The sequence below is a fragment of the Pimephales promelas genome, chromosome 10 (genome assembly GCF_988280905.1).
Source record: "Pimephales promelas chromosome 10, fPimPro1.hap1.1, whole genome shotgun sequence".
NCBI lineage: Eukaryota > Metazoa > Chordata > Actinopteri > Cypriniformes > Leuciscidae > Pimephales > Pimephales promelas.
Window position 1 is genome coordinate 27,659 of NC_142778.1, and position 10,079 is coordinate 37,737.

The 10,079-nt window shown below is 39.5% G+C and overlaps 1 long non-coding RNA gene across 1 annotated transcript; it reads right to left on the reverse strand.

Moving 5' to 3' along the window:
- Positions 1-2,524: 2,524 nt before the first annotated feature.
- LOC120460044 (uncharacterized) lies at positions 2,525-9,413 on the reverse strand. Its single transcript, XR_016169807.1, has 4 exons — positions 8,228-9,413; positions 6,130-8,112; positions 5,960-6,025; positions 2,525-5,858 (listed from the first exon to the last, which is right to left on the reverse strand). It is a non-coding gene; the product is annotated as an uncharacterized LOC120460044 (long non-coding RNA).
- Between the last annotated feature and the right edge of the window lie 666 nt (positions 9,414-10,079).

Consider the following 10,079-nt stretch of genomic DNA (forward strand, 5'->3'; position numbering starts at 1 on the left):
CAGGCCCCATTAACTAGAGAACATGGGTAGAGGAGGCGGGAGGAGCATCAATGAGAGGCTTCATGCTGAGTGAGAAGGACATCAGACTGGACTGTTTAAACAGCTGGAGGGACCAGCCAACACAGGATAATGGGTTATTAAAAAAAAGAAAAAAAAAAAGATTATAACCGGACAAGTACTTTACAGTAATTTTGAAAATGTTTAAAAACTAAAATGAAAAACAAAACAAAATGCAACAAAATACAAGACAAGTTTACAACTTTCATACAAAGCTTTACAATATAAGAAGGGGCAAACAATGGCATAAAAGGTAACAGAATGTAAGAAACAAGTTAAAGGGTATTTATTAACAATAAAAACAATGCTTTAAAATAAAGATCTAAATATAAAATAAATGCAAAGACAGACAAAAGGGTCATAAAATAGAAAGTCAAATGGAACAAGAGGACAAACCATAGTTTGGTTGTCCCTTTAATTAAGATAAATACAGAATTAGTACAATGTAACTAAAACACTTAAGAAAAAAAAATGTCTGCACAGGAGGCATCCCTATATATTGTAGCTTAAGTGACTTTGATTTGCACCTGCAGTTGATAGACTCATGAGGTACAATGAGGTCCACTGAAGTACAACAGCTGAACACTTGAAAAGAAAGATCTCCAGTTTTCCAGAAGTTCATGAAAATAAATCAAGTACCCAGAAAACTCGACCATCCCATCGGGGAGAACAAAATTCAAACAGGCTGAATGAAATAGCAGCATCAGGCACAAATAAAAATCAGCACAAGAACATAGAGATGAATCAAAGCAGAAAAAGGGTGTAGTAAGACAGCCACTAATGCTAACATACAGAAGGCAGTCAGAATATAAACAGGCACATACATTTACAAAACACACAAACAGTAAAGGCAAACCTTTTATAAAGTACATTTAAATACAAAATACAACTGTTCCAGATAAATAGGAATGGGCATAAAAATGGTCAATGGGACTGGGCCATAAAACAGCACAATGGCTTACAAGGCAAGGAGCATAAATTAAAGATATATGGAAAACATTCAATCATAAAAAGCCAATAAAACTAAAATAGGCTAAGGGAAAATGCAAAGACAAGAGCAGTGATGGTTCAAATGCAAAGGCAAGAGATCAAAATACAAAAGATGGGAAAAATGCACAAATGCAAAAAGTGCCATTGAGACCATGATAAGGACATAAGTGCAGAGACAAAATTTAAGGAGCATTAAGGCATAAAGGGTATTACAAATTTAATCCAACACCACAAGGAAAAAATATGTAAAAATCACTACAACAGGGCAAAAAAAAGGGACTTAACTGGCAAAGGCATAAAAGGCAAACAGCAGAAATACAAACACTAAAGGGCAATAGGAATGCAAAAGTAAGAATAATCTGAGACGTGCAGCTTTTATGCTTAACAACTTTATTTTGTTCTGTCTTAGAATAGCTTAGACAAGACCATAAAGGGCACAGAACAAAGTTTAAATAGAAGTTAGTAAATAAAATACTGTACAAAAGGAGAAAAAAAAGACAGACTGATTGAAATATAGAGGGCATAAAAAATCCTAAAATAAAAAACCTAAAATGTGCTGAAATACAAAAAACAAGGTTAAACAATACAAAGTAGCAAAAATAAGTCAAGTGGACAAAGCTGCTTTAGGATGGGATGTAGAGCCAAAACACAGTCAATAAAAGGATAGGGGGGACCTTTGGTGAATGTGCCAGTTACAACTCGGTGGACAACCAACTCAGATGGAGCCATTAGAGATGGGGACCTGGGCAGAGACAAGACCACTGCACTGCAGGGCAATAACTGCCCATGGAGGACCTGATAGAGCATCAACCTAACTTTCACTCTGTCGACCTGTCTTTGGCCTCAGATTACCAGCTCCGCCACAAGTCTGGAGCTTGGCACAAAGGTGGACTCAAGGTGTAAAGGGTAAAATGAAGGATGAACCAAAGGGCTGAAAGTAGCCAACAAACACAGGCCACATTAACTAGATGACACAGGTAGAGGAGGGGGGGAGGAGCAGCATCAATGAGAGGCTGAGTGTGAAGGACATCAGACTGGATTGTCTATCCTGTGTTGGCCGGTCCCTCCAGATGTTTAATGGGAACACAAAATAAACCAAAACAGATTATAAACCTCACAAAAACTTAAAGTAATTTTGAAAATGCAAAAAAAGGTTACGATTCACAAATGGGGTGTTCCAAATTACACAATATGGGCACAAGTAAAGTCATAAAAGAGTAGAAACACGGTTTATGGTCCATATTTGTTTCCATGTTCTGTTTAAAGCCTTTTGTTAACCCAAGTAAAAAAAAAAACAAATAAATTAAAATGAAAACAAAATCAAGTGCAACAAAATACAAAAAAAGTAAGTTTACAACTTCAGTACAAAGCTTTACAATATAAGAAAGGAAAACAATAGCATATAAGAAAGGCAAACAAGCAGACAGAAAATGTTAAAAACCAGTGAAAGAAATATATTTTAAAAAATGCATTTATGGTATATTTAGGTTTTTATTTTTATTGTTTTTTTATGTTATTTGAGACAAAAGGGTCATAAAATAGAAAGGGATAATAAAAGGACAAAATTGATCTTAAATGGAACAAGAGGCGAAACCATAAATACAAAAATTACATTTAGTACAATATAAATAAAAACAAAAAAACTGAAAAAAGAAATTGTCTTTGTGAGTGGGCTACACCCCTATATATTGTAGCTCAAGTAACTTTGATTTGCACCTGCAGTTGATTGATGAGGTGAAGGGTTGAAATTAACCCTGGACAAGTCAGTCTAACACAAGTCAAGATCCACAAGTCCTTTGACGAGTCCCTTGTCTTTACAAGTCCCACCCACCAAATTCCAACAATTGAACACTTAAAAAGAAACTTCATTTTCATTAACTTCTGTTAATGTGGAGAACCAAGTACCCCATGAACCCGATAGCCATACCATCAGGGGAAGAACAAAATTCAAACAGGCTGAATGAAATCGCAGCATGAAATACAAGTGACCACAACAACAGAGATGAACCAAAGCAGAAAATGGGCATGATGAGACTAATGCGAACATACAAAAGACAGTAAGAGAATAACAAGTGCATAATTATGCAAAAAGTACAGACAAACCATTTGACGCAGTTCCTTTCAATACAAAATAGAACAGGGTAAAGCCTTTTTATGCCCTGTCCCATTGACTAAGACCAGGAGCATTAATAAAAGATGGAAGACATTAAATCAAACAAAAAAAAATAGGCTTAGGAAAAAAAAAGGGAAAGACAAGAAAAAGGAATGAAATTAATACAAAAGATGGGAAAATGCACCGATAAAAAAAGTGCCATTGTGACAATAAAAAAAAATCTTAAATACATGAGGTTAAGGCATAAATACAACAGCAGCAGTTTCAGGACTGTGTTGTATAAAGCAAATTACTTGTACAGATTTATAAAAGTATAAATAATAAAAGGCATTAATGTAGTGAAGATTTGCAGTGACCGTACATACAAGAATGCCATGTTCCTTCTCAGAAAGCCCACAGTCTCTCTCTGAACAGTAACATTTAAGAAGTTGGAGATATTTAATTTCAGACCATAAAAATGCAAGACCTAAAACTACAATGCATTAAAATGACAGTACAGTTAATGCATTTTTTTTGTTAGTTTCAAACCATTTATGTATTGAAGAAAATGATTGCCTGTTGTATTCCCTTACATTTGTCAATGTAATACATTCAATCAACAGCATAAATACAAAACATTTCTACAAAGGAAAAAAGGAGCATGAAGCAATGGGGGAAAAAAAATAGGGACTTTACAAAAGTGTAAAAATACAAAATTTTAAAGACAATATAAAAAAACACATAAGAAATAATGAACAAAGGCCATCATTTGACACTCAAACTTAAATGAGGGATTCGAAGAGGATACTAGGACAAATCAATATAAATGATGAAAAGGAACACAAAGGCTAAAATTAAGTGGCATAAAGAGACTTTTAAACTATTTTGAGAAGCACTATACAACTAAAATTGACTAAAACTAATAGGACAAGAGCATATTTACAAGCAGTTTAAAGGGAAAGGTAACAGAGGTATGGAAGTATTAGAAGATTAAATAAATGCAAAGAATAGCAAACCAAAAGCACAATATCATCAGTGCAAATAGACCAGACAAAAAAAATGGTCATAACACAAAATGAGTATTAAGAAGGGGGAAAGGGGCTTAAAAATGGTACAAGTGTCCAAGCCATAAATACAAAAGCAAATGTTGTCAAATCAATTTCATGACATTAATAAATTCTCTTCCAAGTCATTTATTCCACACAAGTCAAGATCAACAAGTCAAGACCCACACAAGTCAAGACCCACAAGTCAAACACAAGTCAGGATCCACACAAGTCAAACACAAGTCAAGACCCACACAAGTCAAACACAAGTCAGGATCCACAAAAGTCAAACAAGTCAAGATCCACTCAAGTCAAACACAACTCAAGTCAAACACAAGTCAAGACCCACAAGTCAGGATCCACACAAGTCAAACACAAGTGAAACACAAGTCAAGACCCACACAAGTCAAACACAAGTCAGGATCCACTCAAGTCAAACACAAGTCAAGACCCACAAGTCAAACACAAGTCAAGATCCACTCAAGTCAAACACAACTCAAGACCCACACAAGTCAAGATCAACAAGTCAAGACCCACACAAGTCAAACACAACTCAAGACCCACACAAGTCAAGATCAACAAGTCAAGACCCACTCAAGTCAAACACAACTCAAGACCCACACAAGTCAAGATCAACAAGTCAAGACCCACTCAAGTCAAACAAAACTCAAGACCCACACAAGTCAAGATCAACAAGTCAAGACCCACACAAGTCAAACACAAGTCAGGATCCACACAAGCCAAAAACACAAGTCAGGATCCACACAAGTCAGGATCCACACAAGTCAGGATCCACACAAGTCAGGATCCACACAAGTCAGGACCCACACAAGTCAAGACCCACACAAGTCAAACACAAGTCAAGACCCACACAAGTCAGGATCCACACAAGTCAAACACAAGTCAAGACCCACAAGTCAAACACAAGTAAAGATCAACACAAGTCAAACACAAGTCAAAACCCACACAAGTCAAACACAAGTCAAGACCCACAAGTCAAACACAAGTAAAGATCAACACAAGTCAAGATCCACTCAAGTCAAACACAAGTCAAAACCCACAAGTCAAGATTCACACAAGTCAACACCCACAAGTCAAGATCCACACAAGTCAAACAAGTCAAGACCCACACAAGTCAAACCCCATCGGCATAAAATAGTCAATTGGTCAGGAACATAGAAACACGTTGCAATTAGAAGAGTATACAAGGAGGAAGTACAGAGCAAACGGGGCATTGTTTTGGGAGAAGTGCTCTCAGAGAAAGTGTGAGCCGTGGTGAAGAGGAAGTGGGGCCGGCGAACGGGCACGGTGCTGTGAGTTGGGAGAAAGAGCAGGCTGAGTCAATGAGAAGGTGGTAACCATGGGACAGAAGATCATTTGTGAGAGATCATGAGTAGTCCAAATCAATTTCCATCCTCCTCTCGTGTCTGTGGGACCTCTTGATGTGAATGCCAGTTCAGAAGAAGGGCGACAGCCATATATATGAGTATTTCCCACTGAGTGCTGAATTGTTGAGATGAAGGGATGTGATGCACTGTTTGCTGTGTGAAGTGTGAACCTAAACCCCTGGATGTCCACTTCTTACCGGAGTTTTCCCATCACATTCTGACTGCATAAGAAGAGGCTAACATTGTTGTACTTCAGACCATTGAGTGTATTTATCTGGCAGTCCACTGTGAAGAGAGACACGTAGTGAACATTTAACCGACTGCTTTGCAGTGAAACCTCCAGCCATAAGTTCTCTGTCTGCCACTTAAAGAAGAGGATTACGTACCTGTATGCTCACCTGTCTGCTGTTTGCAGTGAAGCTCCCCCGCTGTAAGCTCCGTGTCTGTTGGCCCTGCAAGTGAATTCAAGTTTGTTTGTTTGTATAGTCCTTTCACAATACTTGTTTCAAAGCAGCTTTACAGAAAGTGCATTACAGAAAAGTACATGGAAAATTACATTTAGATAATCATGTAATATTAAGGGCATAACATATCGCCAGCATTAAGTCATCTCTCCACAGGCGTCGAGTCATCTTTCACAGGTGTTGAGTCGTCTCTTCACAGGCATTTAGTCTTCCCATTGCAGGTGTTGGGACATCTGAAGTCTCCATGAGAAGCTGGATACAAACTGGAGCTGACAAACGCCATTTTTCTCGGGACAAGCGTCCCGAGATAACAGCAGAAAACAGATGGGAGATAATTAGCATAGCTGATGTTCATAATGATTTCCATTACACAGGAGTAGATGTTAAAACACACTCACAAGCTCTCCACAACCCAACCATATGCGCCAACCCGTTTGACTAAGGCTGTCGAGCCCCACTGTCGCGGTAATGCGTTTCATTGGCAACAGTTCCGTATGGCATACCACCTACCGCAATAACACAATATCTGCCCAACCACCCATCATTCACACAATACACACAGGAAAAGTAATGACTGTAAATACTATGCAACCTATACAAGTAACCTACAGACTCTTCAAGTTTTAAAGTATTAAAAGCATTCAATCTGATTCAACAGGAATAAAAGGTAAGCAGTATGTGAATGCTTGGCTAAAGAGATGCGTCTTTAGTCTAGTTTTAAACTTTGACAGCGAGTCAGAGCGTCAAACCATATCGGGAAGGATATTCCAGAGTTTGAGCGTAAAGAATTTAAGTTTGAGCCTAACTTTTATTTCTGGAATATTTACATTAATAAATAACTAATGTTAATTACAAGCAATTGTCTAGCAGTGTCGTTAATAATCCTTAAGCAAGAACGGACCACAGAGAAGTTATCTGAACAAATTGTAAGTACCATTTGAATGCTTATGATTTAGGGCAGATTTGACTTACTCGACCTAACCTGAGGATAAAAAATAATAATGTTAAAGGTGTTAAAATTAAAGCGCACACACACACACACCGTAAAACATGGCGCCCAACGTGGGGCTTTAACTGTTCAATTCTGGCCAGTAATTGAACAGTTAAGTGCCTTCTAAATAGCATGTGTGTGGATATGCATAAGGATTAAAAAATTTTCTTTTTTTGGAAAAAAATAAGAAAAAGATACATCACCAAATAGAAGACGACTAGACAAACTTAGTCGAAAAAAATATACTAATCTAGAAAAGATTATTTAACACCCAAAACGGGTTAGATGTGCACATAAAAAAATGAAGGGTTGAAGGGTGATTGAAAGTCTAATAAGTCTATTCCAAAGAGGCTAAGCTATGGCAGCAAAAGCCCAGGAAAAATCCAGCATGACTTGTGATTCTCGTATATTAGGATGGCAAAAGATAGCCTTACAGGCAGAGACATCAGTCCAAGAGATGGAACCAGGAGAAACATTCCTTTCAAAGGAGCGACTTTGACTTACTAGTCATTAGGCGTGTAACGTCTTGGAGATGTTGTCCGACAGAACAGCCGCTCCGATTCTGCTGAGGTGAAGCATAATAGAGCCTAGGTCTCTCCCAGAACAGATTCCAATTATTTACAAAGAGCAGTTTCTGTTCATTACACAATGACATTAATCATTCAATTAGTGCAAATAATCTACTGAACCTTTCCCGTCCTTGTCTGTAAGAGGGCAGCGGTCCAGACACAATTATCGTTGCTTTAGGTGATGTGTTGCGTACCGTCTCGATCAGGCTCCTGTAGTCCTTCAGAACCTCAGCCTGATGTTGTTCGCTCCCACGTTCAGAACAACAGCTCTGATGTGCTCATCAGTGCTCATCAGAGGTAGCACGGACATGACAGACCATTGTCGTGCCAATGACCACAGCGTCGTCGCGTTCCGACTCGCGAAAAGGGGAGAAGCGGTTCCGGGTCGAGATGTCGAAGACCAGGAGGGGTGTCAGAGAGGTTCTTGCTCTGGTCCTGGCTCGTGTCTTCCGCTGTGTGATCCATGGTGTGGTGTCGGTGCCGGACTGAATGAAGCCAGAGATGATCGCGTCCTCCTGGGAAGAGAAACGCATGGAGTAGACGAAGTCAGATTAAGTTTGGACAACAAAGACTGTGATTTGAACTTTGACTTACTATTTATTAGGTGTGTGTGCAAATAAACTACTGAACCTTTCCTGTCCTTGTCTGTACGTGGGAAGCGGCCCAGACACGATGATTGTTGTTTCAGGCGATGTGTTGCATACCGTCTCGATCAGGCACCTGTAGAACTTCTTCAGAACCTCAGCCTGATGTTGTTCACTCCCACGTGCAATACAGCAGCTCCGACAAACTTGAGTTGACGAACGCCATTTTTCTCGGGACAAGATAACAGCAGAAAACAGATGGGAATTAATTAGCATAGCTGATGTCCATAACGATTTCCCTTACACAGGAGTAGATTCCAGAGTTTTGCAGCATAAAGAATTTAAGTTTGAGCCTAACTTTTATTTCTGGAATATTTACATTAATAAATAACTAATGCTAATTACAAGTAATAGCAGTCTAGCAGTGTTGTTAATAAACCTTAAGCAAGAACTGACCACAGAGAAGTCATCTGAACAATTGTAAATGCCATTTGAATGCTTATGATTTAGGGCAGATTTGACTTACTCGACCTAACCTGAGAATAATAAATAATAAGGTTAAAAGGTGTTAAGATTAAAGCACACACACCGTAAAACATGGCGCCCAACGTGGGGCTTTAACTGTTCAATTCTGGCCAGTAATTGAACAGTTCAGCGCCTGCTAAATAGCATGTGCGTGGATATGCTTAAGGATTATAAAAGTATTTTCTTTTTTAAAGATAAATCAATTAGAAGACGACTAATGAAACTTAGTCAAAAAAAAATCTAGAAAAGATTATTTAAAGAAGACACAGAAAGGGTTAGATGTGCAAGGCTCGTTACTTCAGGCGATGTGTCGCGTACCGTCTTGACCAGGCTCCTGTAGTCCTTCAGAACCTCAGCCTGATGTCGTTCGCTCCCGAGTTCAGCATAACAGCTCCGACGCGTTCATCACCGTTCAGGATCTCGGGAACCTGTGCAGCAACATCAAGAACATGAGCACCAAGATAGCAGTGAGTGTGCACCTTATCCTTACCTGAGGTAGCACAGACATGACGGACCATGGACGTGCCCATGATCACGGTGGCGTCGCGTTCCAACTCGCGAAGAGGGGAGAAGCGGTTTCGGGTCGAGATCTCGAAGACCGGGAGGGGCGGCGGAGAGGTTCTTGCTCTGGTCCTGGCTCGTGTCTTCCGCTGTGTGATCCATGGTGTTGTGTCGATGCCAGAGTGAATGAAGCCAGAGATGATCGCATCCTCCTGGGCAGAGAAACGCATGGAGCAGACGAAGTCAGAGTTAAAGAGCAACTAACCACTGACTTGTGAGCAACGGCGTGTGATGTTTCAAGCGCTGACCGCCAATCCAGCAGCTCACAGGCAGAGTCGTCTCTCCACAGGCGTCACTAAACGAGGAATAGACACAGTTTCAATATAATGTTCCACACTAAGCATATCAATTAAGTTTGGACGAAGACTTTGATTTGGACTTTGACTTACTATTTATTAGATTTGTGCAAATAATCTACTGAACCTTTCCTGTCCTTGTCTGTACGTGGGAAGCGGCCCAGACACGATGATCGTTGCTTCAGGCGATGTGTTGCATACCGTCTCGATCAGGCTCCTGTAGAACTTCTTCAGAACCTCAGCCTGATGTTGTTCACTCCCGCGTGCAGTACAGCAGCTCCGACAAACTGGAGTTGACGAACACCATTTTTCTCGGGACAAGCGCCCCAAGATAACAGCAGAAAACAGATGGGAAATAATTAGCATAGCTGATGTCCATAACGATTTCCCTTACACAGGAGTAGATTGCAGAGTTTGAGCATAAAGAATTCAAGTTTGAGCCTAACTTTTATTTCTGGAATATTTCCATTAATAAATAACTAATGCTAATTACAAGTAATCGTCTGGCAGTGTTCA